At 38.3% G+C, this 12,497-nt stretch overlaps 11 non-coding genes across 11 annotated transcripts; all 11 read right to left on the reverse strand.

Moving 5' to 3' along the window:
* Positions 1-883: 883 nt before the first annotated feature.
* On the reverse strand, positions 884-956 carry trnam-cau. The gene has a single exon. It is a non-coding gene; the product is annotated as a tRNA-Met (tRNA).
* Positions 957-5,659: 4,703 nt separating this feature from the next.
* Positions 5,660-5,732, reverse strand: trnam-cau. The gene has a single exon. It is a non-coding gene; the product is annotated as a tRNA-Met (tRNA).
* Positions 5,733-6,005: 273 nt separating this feature from the next.
* On the reverse strand, positions 6,006-6,078 carry trnam-cau. The gene has a single exon. It is a non-coding gene; the product is annotated as a tRNA-Met (tRNA).
* Positions 6,079-6,709: 631 nt separating this feature from the next.
* On the reverse strand, positions 6,710-6,782 carry trnam-cau. The gene has a single exon. It is a non-coding gene; the product is annotated as a tRNA-Met (tRNA).
* A 621-nt stretch (positions 6,783-7,403) lies between these two features.
* trnam-cau lies at positions 7,404-7,476 on the reverse strand. Its single transcript has one exon. It is a non-coding gene; the product is annotated as a tRNA-Met (tRNA).
* A 272-nt stretch (positions 7,477-7,748) lies between these two features.
* Positions 7,749-7,821, reverse strand: trnam-cau. Its single transcript has one exon. It is a non-coding gene; the product is annotated as a tRNA-Met (tRNA).
* A 1,095-nt stretch (positions 7,822-8,916) lies between these two features.
* On the reverse strand, positions 8,917-8,989 carry trnam-cau. The gene has a single exon. It is a non-coding gene; the product is annotated as a tRNA-Met (tRNA).
* Positions 8,990-10,740: 1,751 nt separating this feature from the next.
* Positions 10,741-10,813, reverse strand: trnam-cau. The gene has a single exon. It is a non-coding gene; the product is annotated as a tRNA-Met (tRNA).
* Positions 10,814-11,096: 283 nt separating this feature from the next.
* On the reverse strand, positions 11,097-11,169 carry trnam-cau. The gene has a single exon. It is a non-coding gene; the product is annotated as a tRNA-Met (tRNA).
* A 274-nt stretch (positions 11,170-11,443) lies between these two features.
* Positions 11,444-11,516, reverse strand: trnam-cau. The gene has a single exon. It is a non-coding gene; the product is annotated as a tRNA-Met (tRNA).
* Positions 11,517-11,950: 434 nt separating this feature from the next.
* Positions 11,951-12,023, reverse strand: trnam-cau. Its single transcript has one exon. It is a non-coding gene; the product is annotated as a tRNA-Met (tRNA).
* Positions 12,024-12,497: the final 474 nt, after the last annotated feature.

A 12,497-nucleotide genomic window follows, 5' to 3' on the forward strand; every position in this document is an offset into this window, starting at 1 on the left:
ATCCGACGGGGCAGGGAACGGAAAACAAGGGGAGAAATAGGGACTCTAATCAGGGAAAAAGATATGGAACAGGTGTGGGAAGACTAAATGATTGATTAGGGAATAGGAACAGCTGGGAGCAGGAACGGAACGATAGAGAGAAGAGAGAGAGGAAGGGAGAGAGAAAGGGGGAACCCTAAAAAGACCAGCAGGGGGAAAACGAACAGAAGGAAAAGCAAATGACAAGACAATCTAAGACAAAACATGACAGTACCCCCACTCACCGGCGCCTCCCTGGCGCTCTCGAGGAGGAACACTGGCGGCAACGGAGGAAATCATAGATCACAACGGTCCAGCACGCCCCGAGAAAGAACCCAACCTCTCCTCAGGACCGTAACGGAAAACGAAAAAAAAGGGAAACTAGGGTACTACTCTAAAAAAAATGAGACACGGGTAGAGAACTGAAAGCTTTAGAGCAAACAGGACCAAACAGGCCAGGAGAGTAACAACTAGGGACAGACTAGACACAGCAAGGGCAGGAACAAGAACAGGAGATGCGTGGCAGGAACAGACTGAGACCCAGCAAGACCAGGAGCAGAAGCAGAAAAAAATTACCAGACTTCTTCTGCGCGCAGTCTGAACACGCAGCCACGAAACGGCGCGTGTCACGCTCCTGAGTAGGCCACCAAAACCGCTGGCGAATAGAAGCAAGCGTACCCCGAACGTCGGGATGGCCAGCTAACTTGGCAGAGTGAGCCCACTGAAGAACAGCCAGACGAGTAGAAACAGGAACGAAAAGAAGGTTACTAGGACAAGCGCGCGGCGACGCAGTGTGCGTGAGTGCCCAAAACGACAGTGTATTCATTTTCACCTTCAGCCAACACTGTCTTTTTAAAAGCTTTGCTGCCCCGTGTGAGGATCGAACTCACGACCTTCAGATTATGAGACTGACGCGCTACCTACTGCGCTAACGAGGCCCTTCTTGAAAAAATATCCAAAAAGAAGAAAAAAATATTGATACCGAACTTCAGATTTTTACAGTGATGTTGAAACCACCGTGCCAAAATGTATGTATGGTCTGAAATTCGACAACCCCTGAGAAAAAAAGATTGATTTCATTCTAAAGTAATACATATCGATATGGACCTTACGATGTGGTATCCACCTTGAAAAAGTATGTATTGTGTGAAAGTCCAAAACAACAGTCAATTCCTTTTCAGCCAACACTGTCTTTTTGAAAGGTTCGCTGCCCCGTGTGTGGATCGAACTCACGACCTTAGGATTATGAGACTAACGCGCTACCTACTGCGCTAACGAGGCCATTCTTGCAAAACTATCCAAAATGAAGAAAAAATATCGATACCGACTTCAGATTTTGACAGTGATGTTGAAACCACCGTGCCAAAATGTATGTATCGTCTGAAATTCGACAACCCCTGAGAAAAAAGATTGATTTCATTCTAAAGTAATACATATCGATATGGACCTTACGATGTGGTATCCACCTTGACAAAAGTATGTATTGTGTGAAAGTCCAAAACGACAATGTATTCATTTACACCTTCAGCCAACACTGTCTTTTTAAAAGGTTTGGTGCCCTGTGTGAGGATCGAACTCACGACCTTCAGATTATGAGACTGACGTGCTTCCTACTGCGCTAACGAGGCCCTTATTGAAAAAAATCCAAAATGAAGGAAAAAAATATCGATACCGAACGTCAGATTTTTACAGTGATGTTGAAACCACCGTGCCAAAATGTATGTCTGGTCTGAAATTCGACAACCCCTGATAAAAAAAGATTGATTTCATTCTAAAGTAATACATATCGATATGGACCTTACGATGTGGTATCCACCTTGACAAAAGTATGTATTGTGTGAAAGTCCAAAACGACAGTGTATTCATTTTCACCTTCAGCCAACACTGTCTTTTTAAAAGCTTTGCTGCCCCGTGTGAGGATCGAACTCACGACGTTTATATTATGAGACTGACACACTACCTACTGCGCTAACAAGCCCCTTCTTGTAAAAATATCCAAAAAGAAGAAGAAAAAATATCGATACCGAACGTCAGATTTTTACAGTGATGCTGAAACCACCATGCCAAAATGTATGTATGGTCTGAAATTCGACAATCCCTGAGAAAAAAAGATTGATTTCATTCTAAAGTAATACATATCGATGTGGACCTTCCGATGTGGTATCCACCTTGATAAAAGTATGTATTGTGTGAAAGTCCAAAACAATAGGGAATTCATTTTCACCTTCAGCCAACACTGTCTTTTTAAAAGCTTCGCTGCCCTGTGTGAGGATCGAAATCACAAACTTCAGATTATGAGACTGTTGGGCTACCTACTGCGCTAACGAGGCCCTTCTTGAAAAAATATCCAAAAAGAAGAAAAAAAAATATCGATACCGAACGTCAGATTTTTACAGTGATGTTGAAACCACCGTGCCAAAATGTATGTATGGTCTGAAATTCGACAACTCCTGAGAAAAAAAGATTGAGTTCATTCTAAAGTAATACATATCGATATGGACCTTACGATGTGGTATCCACCTTGACAAAAGTGTGTATTATGTGAAAGTACATAATATCAGTGAATTCATTTTCACTTAATCTTGAGCCAACACTGTCTTTTTGAAAGTTTTGCTGCGCCGTGTGAGGATCGAACTCACAACCTTCAGATTATGAGACTGACGCGCTACCTACTGCGCTAACAAGGCCCTTCTTGTAAAAATATCCAAAAAGAAGGAAAAAATATCGATACCGACTTCAGATTTTGACAGTGATGTTGAAACCACCGTGCCAAAATGTATGTATCGTCTGAAATTCGACAATCCCTGAGAAAAAAAGATTGATTTCATTCTAAAGTAATTCATATCGATGTGGACCTTACGATGTGGTATCCACCTTGACAAAAGTATGTATTGTGTGAAAGTCCAAAACAACAGTGAATTCCTTTTCAGCCAACACTATCACTATCACAACTATCACTGCTCGGCCATCCTGTGTTCATCAGACCAGTCAATTTTGCATTTTTGAGCATGTCAAATTTTATATGGTAAATGCACATTGAAACATATTGCAAATGCACGTGCACTTGCAATATGATTCTATAGTGTAACAACATCACCTAATGGACATGATGAAATCAACACAACGAGTGATGGAAATGTACAACTATCACTGCCCGGCCATCCTGTGTTCCCATAGCGAGCATTAATATCAGAATGACCGGTAAATGCATTTACAAGCATATTTTTTGGGGGGTTACCAGGTGCCTATTTTCAATCACCAGTTGCACAACATGCGTATCCATCAGAATATTTTAAACAGTCCATAAAGCACTCAGGACGGACTCAATAGATAGAGTGCCGTAGTAGGGTACTCCCATAGCGGGCATGGACAATAGGCGTCCCGGTAAATGCATTTACAACCATATTTTTATTTTTGGGTTACCAGTTGCACAACAATGCACGTGCATTTGCAATATGATTCTATAGTGAAAAAACATCACCTAATGGACATGATGAAATCAACACAACGAGTGATGGAAAGGAACAACTATCACTGCCAGGCCATCCTGTGTTCATCAGGCCAGTCAATTTCACATTCCTGCAGGATTTTTATAGCATGACAAATTCGTGATGGTACCTGCCCATTGAACCATATTGCAAATGCACAGTGACTTTGCAAAAGTGAGAAAACATAAACAAATGGACATGATGAAATCAACACAACGAGTGATGGAAAGGTACAACTCTCACTGCTCGGCCATCCTGTGTTCATCAGACCAGTCAATTTAGCATGTTTGAGCATGTCAAATTTCATATGGTAAATGCACATTGAAACATATTGCAAATGCACGTGCACTTACAATATGATTCTATAGTGAAAAAACATCACCTAATGTTCATGATGAAATCAACACAACGAGTGATGGAAATGTACAACTATCACTGCTCGGCCATCCTGTGTTCATCAGACCAGTCAATTTTGCATTTTTGAGCAAGGTCAAATTTCTTCTGGTAAATGCACATTGAAACATATTGCAAATGCACGTGCACTTACAATATGATTCTATAGTGAAAAAACATCACCTAATGGACATGATGAAATCAACACAACGAGTGATGGAAATGTACAACTATCACTGCTCGGCCATCCCGAGTTCATCAGGCCAGTCAATTTTGCATTTCTGCAGGATTTTTGAGCATGTCAAATTTCTTATGTCATTTGGCCCACAAAAAAATTCCTTATGCACAATTTAAAAAAATATATAAAAAAATATGATAATAAAATTGGACAAAAGTATATTCATACAGTTCTTACACATGTGTAATTGACAAAAAAATTGAAAGAATTTCAAAAAACGGTCGAGAAAGCACTTTTTTAAGGGTGTGTGAAGTTTTTTACAAAATTTTGACATTTTTGACTTTTGACTTTTGACTTCCTATGAAATCATATTGAAATTGGACAAAACATATTCCTTATGCGCATGTAAAAAAAAAAAAAAATTATGATAATAAAATTGGACAAAAGTATATTCATACAGTTCTTACACATGTGTAATTGACAAAAAAATCGAAATAATTTCGAAAAACGGTCCAGAAAGCACTTTTTTAAGGGCTTTGTGAAGTTTTTTACAAAATTTTGACATTTTTGAAAATTTTACTTTTGACATTGACTTGAAATCATTTCCAATTGAAAAACATATTCCTTATTCGCATGTTGAATTTTTATGATAATAAAATTGGACAAAAGTATATTCATACAGTTCATGAATCAACGCCGATTGGGTGGTAATTGACAAAAATATGGTTTGTCCGATGCCAATGACTTGCCATTCATTTTTGTCCAATGTATTGTGACAAAAAAAACGAAATGCAGGGGGATAAGTTTTTGACAAAAAAAAAAAAAAAAATATGTATTTGTGAAAGTCAAAATTTTCATTTTTTCAGACACTGACTTTTTAAAAGGTTTGCATTTCCTGTGTGAATCAAACTCACGAATTCAGATTATGAGACTGACAACTACCTACTGCGCTAACAAATTCTTGTAAAAATATCCAAAAAGAAGAAAAAAATATGGCATTTGCAATTCAGATTTTGACAGTGATGTTGAAACCACCGTGCCAAAATGTATGTCTGATATGAAATTCGACAATCCCTGAGAAAAAAAGATTGATTTCATTCTAAAGTAATACATTCATTTTTGACCTTACGATGTGGTATCCACCTTGACAAAAGTATGTATTGTGTGAAAGTCCAAAACGACAGTGAATTCATTTTCACCTTCAGCCAACACTGTCTTTTTGAAAGGTTTGCTGCCCTGTGTGAGGATCAAACTCACGACCTTCAGATTATGAGACTGACACGCTACCTACTGCGCTAACGAGGCCCTTCTTGTAAAAATATCCAAAATGAAGAAAAAATATCGATTCCCAAACTTCAGATTTTTACAGTGATGTTGAAACCACCGTGCCAAAATGTATGTATGTCTGAAATTCGACAACCCCTGAGAAAAAAAGATTGATTTCATTCTAAAGTAATACATATCGATATGGACCTTACGATGTGGTATCCACCTTGACAAAAGTATGTATTGTGTGAAAGTACAAAATAACAGTGAATTCATTTTCACCATTCAGCCAACACTGTCTTTTTGAAAGGTTTGCTGCCCCGTGTGAGGATCGAACTCACGACCTTCAGATTATGAGACTGACACGCTACCTACTGCGCTAACGAGGCCCTTCTTGTAAAAATATCCAAAAAGAAGAAGAAAAAATATTGATACCGAACTTCAGATTTTTACAGTGATGTTGAAACCACCGTGCCAAAATGTATGTATCGTCTGAAATTCGACAACCCCTGAGAAAAAAAAGATTGATTTCATTCTAAAGTAATACATATCGATATGGACCTTACGATGTGGTATCCACCTTGACAAAAGTATGTATTGTGTGAAAGTCAAAACGACAGTGAATTCATTTTCATCAAACACTGTCTTTTTGAAAGGTTTGCTGCCCCGTGTGAGGATCGAACTCACGACCTTCAGATTATGAGACTGACACGCTACCTACTGCGCTAACGAGGCCCTTCTTGTAAAAATATCCAAAATGAAGAAAAAATATGGACCTTAACGTCAGATTTTTACAGTGATGTTGATACCTCCAAAAGTATGTATTGTGTGAAATTCGACAAAATAACAGTGAAAAAATTTTGATTTCCATTGTCTTTTTAAAAGTTATAATATCGAAATGGACCTTCAGATTATGGACTATCCACCTTGACAAAAGTATGCCCTTTTTAAAAATCCAAAAACGAAGAAGAAAAAAATATTTTCCGAACTTCAGATTTTTACAGTATGTTGAAACCACCGTGCCAAAATGTATGTATGATTATGAAATTCGACAACCCTGAGAAAAAAAGATTGATTTCATTCTAAAGTAATACATATCGATATGGACCTTACGATGTGGTATCCACCTTGACAAAAGTATGTATTGTGTGAAAGTCCAAAACGACAATGTTAATTTTCACCTTCAGCCAACACTGTCTTTTTAAAAAGTTTTTCAGGATCGAACTCTAAAGTTCATTATGAGACTGGACCTTACCTACTGCGGTAACACCTTGTAAAAATATCTATTTTGAAAGTGATTTGAAAACCACCCCAAAAGTGACAGTCAATTCCTTTTCAGCCAACACTGTCTTTTTGAAAGGTTTGCTGCCCCGTGTGAGGATCGAACTCACGACCTTCAGATTATGAGACTGACACGCTACCTACTGCGCTAACGAGGCCCTTCTTGTAAAAAAATATCCAAAATGAAGAAAAAATATTGATACCGAACTTCAGATTTTTACAGTGATGTTGAAACCACCGTGCCAAAATGTATGTATTGTCTGAAATTCGACAACCCCTGAGAAAAAAGATTGATTTCATTCTAAAGTAATACATATCGATATGGACCTTACGATGTGGTATCCACCTTGACAAAAGTATGTATTGTGTGAAAGTCCAAAACGACAGTGAATTCATTTTCACCAAACACTGTCTTTTTGAAAGGTTTGCTGCCCCGTGTGAGGATCGAACTCACGACATTCAGATTATGAGACTGACACGCTACCTAATGCGCTAACGAGGCCCTTCTTGTAAAAATATCCAAAATGAAGAAAAAAATATCGATTCCCAAACGTCAGATTTTTACAGTGATGTTGAAACCACCGTGCCAAAATGTATGTATTGTCTGAAATTCGACAACCCCTGAGAAAAAAGATTGATTTCATTCTAAAGTAATACATATCGATATGGACCTTACGATGTGGTATCCACCTTGACAAAAGTATGTATTGTGTGAAAGTCCAAAACGACAGTGAATTCATTTTCACCTTCAGCCAACACTGTCTTTTTGAAAGGTTTGCTGCCCCGTGTGAGGATCGAACTCACGACCTTCAGATTATGAGACTGACACGCTACCTACTGCGCTAACGAGGCCCTTCTTGTAAAAATATCCAAAAATGAAGAAAAAAATATTGATACCGACTTCAGATTTTTACAGTGATGTTGAAACCACCGTGCCAAAATGTATGTATCGTCTGAAATTCGACAACCCCTGAGAAAAAAAAGATTGATTTCATTCTAAAGTAATACATATCGATATGGACCTTACGATGTGGTATCCACCTTGACAAAAGTATGTATTGTGTGAAAGTCCAAAACAACAGTGAATTCATTTTCAGCCAACACTGTCTTTTTGAAAGGTTTGCTGCCCCGTGTGAGGATCGAACTCACGACCTTCAGATTATGAGACTGACACGCTACCTACTGCGCTAACGAGGCCCTTCTTGTAAAAATATCCAAAATGAAGAAAAAAATATCGATTCCCAACGTCAGATTTTTACAGTGATGTTGAAACCACCGTGCCAAAATGTATGTATTGTCTGAAATTCGACAACCCCTGAGAAAAAAGATTGATTTCATTCTAAAGTAATACATATCGATATGGACCTTACGATGTGGTATCCACCTTGACAAAAGTATGTATTGTGTGAAAGTCCAAAACGACAGTGAATTCATTTATCAGCCAACACTGTCTTTTTGAAAGGTTTGCTGCCCCGTGTGAGGATCGAAATCACGACCTTCAGATTATGAGACTGACACGCTACCTACTGCGCTAACGAGGCCCTTCTTGTAAAAATATCCAAAATGAAGAAAAAAAATATCGATTCCCGAACGTCAGATTTTTACAGTGATGTTGAAACCACCGTGCCAAAATGTATGTATTGTCTGAAATTCGACAACCCCTGAGAAAAAAAGATTGATTTCATTCTAAAGTAATACATATCGATATGGACCTTACGATGTGGTATCCACCTTGACAAAAGTATGTATTGTGTGAAAGTACAAAATAACAGTGAATTCATTTTCACCATCAGCCAACACTGTCTTTTTGAAAGGTTTGCTGCCCCGTGTGAGGATCGAACTCACCTTCAGATTATGAGACTGACTTCAGATTAAAAATATCCAAAATGAAGATATGGACCTTACGATGTGGTATCCACCTTGGCAAAAGTATGTATTGTCCTACAAAATAACGTGAATTCATTTTCAATCCTGAACACTGTCTTTTTGCCCTTGTGAGGATCTTTCAGATTAAAAACCTATCCAAAAAAAATATCCAAAAAGAAGAAAAAAAAAATATTGATACCGAACTTCAGATTTTGACAGTGATGTTGAAACCACCGTGCCAAAATGTATGTCTGATATGAAATTCGACAACCCCTGAGAAAAAAAGATTGATTTCATTCTAAAGTAATACATATCGATATGGACCTTACGATGTGGTATCCACCTTGACAAAAGTATGTATTGTGTGAAAGTCCAAAACGACAGTGAATTCATTTTCACCAAACACTGTCTTTTTGAAAGGTTTGCTGCCCCGTGTGAGGATCGAACTCACGACCTTCAGATTATGAGACTGACACGCTACCTACTGCGCTAACGAGGCCCTTCTTGTAAAAATATCCAAAATGAAGAAAAAAATATCGATACCGAACGTCAGATTTTTACAGTGATGTTGAAACCACCGTGCCAAAATGTATGTATGGTCTGAAATTCGACAACCCCTGAGAAAAAAGATTGATTTCATTCTAAAGTAATACATATCGATATGGACCTTACGATGTGGTATCCACCTTGACAAAAGTATGTATTGTGTGAAAGTCCAAAACGACAGTGAATTCCTTTTCAGCCAACACTGTCTTTTTGAATGGTTTGCTGCCCCGTGTGAAGATCGAAATCACGACCTTCAGATTATGAGAGTGACACGCTACCTACTGCGCTAACGAGGCCCTTCTTGTAAAAATATCCAAAATGAAGAAAAAATATCGATTCCCGAACGTCAGATTTTTACAGTGATGTTGAAACCACCGTGCCAAAATGTATGTATTGTCTGAAATTCGACAACCCCTGAGAAAAAAAGATTGATTTCATTCTAAAGTAATACATATCGATATGGACCTTACGATGTGGTATCCACCTTGACAAAAGTATGTATTGTGTGAAAGTACAAAATAACAGTGAATTCATTTTCAGCCAACACTATCTTTTTGAAAGGTTTGCTGCCCCGTGTGAGGATCGAACTCATGACCTTCAGATTATGAGACTGACGCGCTACCTACTGCGCTAACGAGGCCCTTCTTGTAAAAATATCCAAAATGAAGATATGGACCTTACGATGTGGTATCCACCTTGGCAAAAGTATGTATTGTCTGAACGTACAAAATAACAGTGAATTCATTTTCACTTCATCCTGTGCCAACACTGTCTTTTTGAAAGCTTAGCTGCCCCGTGTGAGGATCGAACTCACGACCTTCAGATTATGAGACTGACACGCTACCTACTGCGCTAACAAGGCCCTTCTTGTAAACCTCCAAAAAGAAGAAGAAAAAATATTAATACCGAACTTCAGATTTTTACAGTGATGTTGAAACCACCGTGCCAAAATGTATGTATGTTCTGAAATTCGACAACCCCTGAGAAAAAAAGATTGATTTCATTCTAAAGTAATACATATCGATATGGACCTTACGATGTGGTATCCACCTTGACAAAAGTATGTATTGTGTGAAAGTACAAAACGACAGTGAATTCCTTATCAGCCAACACTGTCTTTTTGAATGGTTTGCTGCCCCGTGAAAGGATCGAAATCACAACCTTCAGATTATGAGAGTGACACGCTACCTACTGCGCTAACGAGGCCCTTCTTGTAAAAATATCCAAAATGAAGAAAAAAATATCGATTCCCGAACGTCAGATTTTTACAGTGATGTTGAAACCACCGTGCCAAAATGTATGTATTGTCTGAAATTCGACAACCCCTGAGAAAAAAAGATTGATTTCATTCTAAAGTAATACATATCGATATGGACCTTACGATGTGGTATCCACCTTGACAAAAGTATGTATTGTGTGAAAGTCCAAAACGACAATGTATTCATTTTCACCTTCAGCCAACACTGTCTTTTTAAAAAGTTTGCTACCCTGTGTGAGGATCGAACTCACAAACCTTCAGATTATGAGACTGACACGCTACCTACTGCGCTAACAAGGCCCTTCTTGTAAAAATATCCAAAAAGAAGAAAAAAAAATATCGATACCGACTTCAGATTTTGACAGTGATGTTGAAACCACCATGCCAAAAGTCCAAAACGACAGTCAATTCCTTTTCAGCCAACACTGTCTTTTTGAAAGGTTTGCTGCCCCGTGTGAGGATCGAACTCACGACCTTCAGATTATGAGACTGACACGCTACCTACTGCGCTAACGAGGCCCTTCTTGTAAAAATATCCAAAATGAAGAAAAAAATATCGATTCCCAAACGTCAGATTTTTACAGTGATGTTGAAACCACCGTGCCAAAATGTATGTATTGTCTGAAATTCGACAACCCCTGAGAAAAAAAAAGATTGATTTCATTCTAAAGTAATACATATCGATATGGACCTTACGATGTGGTATCCACCTTGACAAAAGTATGTATTGTGTGAAAGTCCAAAATAACAGTGAATTCATTTTCACCATCTTCAGCCAACACTGTCTTTTTGAAAGGTTTGCTGCCCCGTGTGAGGATCGAACTCACGACCTTCAGATTATGAGACTGACACGCTACCTACTGCGCTAACGAGGCACTTCTTGTAAAAATATCCAAAAATGAAGAAAAAAAAATATTGATACCGAACGTCAGATTTTTACAGTGATGTTGAAACCACCGTGCCAAAATGTATGTATGGTCTGAAATTCGACAACCCCTGAGAAAAAAAGATTGATTTCATTCTAAAGTAATACATATCGATATGGACCTTACGATGTGGTATCCACCTTGACAAAAGTATGTATTGTGTGAAAGTCCAAAACGACAGTGAATTCACTTTCAGCCAACACTGTCTTTTTGAAAGGTTTGCTGCCCCGTGTGAGGATCGAACTCACGACCTTCAGATTATGAGACTGACACGCTACCTACTGCGCTAACGAGGCCCTTCTTGTAAAAATATCCAAAATGAAGAAAAAAAATATCGATTCCCGAACGTCAGATTTTTACAGTGATGTTGAAACCACCGTGCCAAAATGTATGTATTGTCTGAAATTCGACAACCCCTGAGAAAAAAGATTGATTTCATTCTAAAGTAATACATATCGATATGGACCTTACGATGTGGTATCCACCTTGACAAAAGTATGTATTGTGTGAAAGTACAAAATAACAGTGAATTCATTTTCAGCCAACACTATATTTTTGAAAGGTTTGCTGAGGATCGAACTCATGACCTTCAGATTTTCACTTACTGCGCTAACGCCCTTCTTGTAAAAATATCAAAATGAAGATATGGACTTACGTGTGGTATCCACCTTTTGTATTGTCTGAAAGTGAATTTTTTCACTTCATCCTGCTGTCTTTTTGAAAGCTTAGCTGCCCCGTGTGAGGATCGAACTCACGACCTTCAGATTATGAGACTGACGCGCTACCTACTGCGCTAACGAGGCCCTTCTTGTAAAAATATCCAAAATGAAGAAAAAAATATCGATTCCCGAACGTCAGATTTTTACAGTGATGTTGAAACCACCGTGCCAAAATGTATGTATTGTCTGAAATTCGACAACCCCTGAGAAAAAAGATTGATTTCATTCTAAAGTAATACATATCGATATGGACCTTACGATGTGGTATCCACCTTGACAAAAGTATGTATTGTGTGAAAGTCCAAAACGACAATGTATTCATTTTCACCTTCAGCCAACACTGTCTTTTTAAAAGTTTGCTACCCTGTGTGAGGATCAAACTCACAAACCTTCAGATTATGAGACTGACACGCTACCTACTGCGCTAACAAAAGTAAAAATATCCAAAAAGAAGAAAAAAATTGTGGCCAAAAAGATTTTGACAGTGATGTTGAAACCACCATGCCAAAAGTCCAAAAGTGAAGTCAATTCCTTTTCAGCCAACACTGTCTTTTTGAA

This window comes from Oncorhynchus gorbuscha, linkage group LG11 (assembly GCF_021184085.1).
Source record: "Oncorhynchus gorbuscha isolate QuinsamMale2020 ecotype Even-year linkage group LG11, OgorEven_v1.0, whole genome shotgun sequence".
In the NCBI taxonomy this organism is placed as follows: domain Eukaryota; kingdom Metazoa; phylum Chordata; class Actinopteri; order Salmoniformes; family Salmonidae; genus Oncorhynchus; species Oncorhynchus gorbuscha.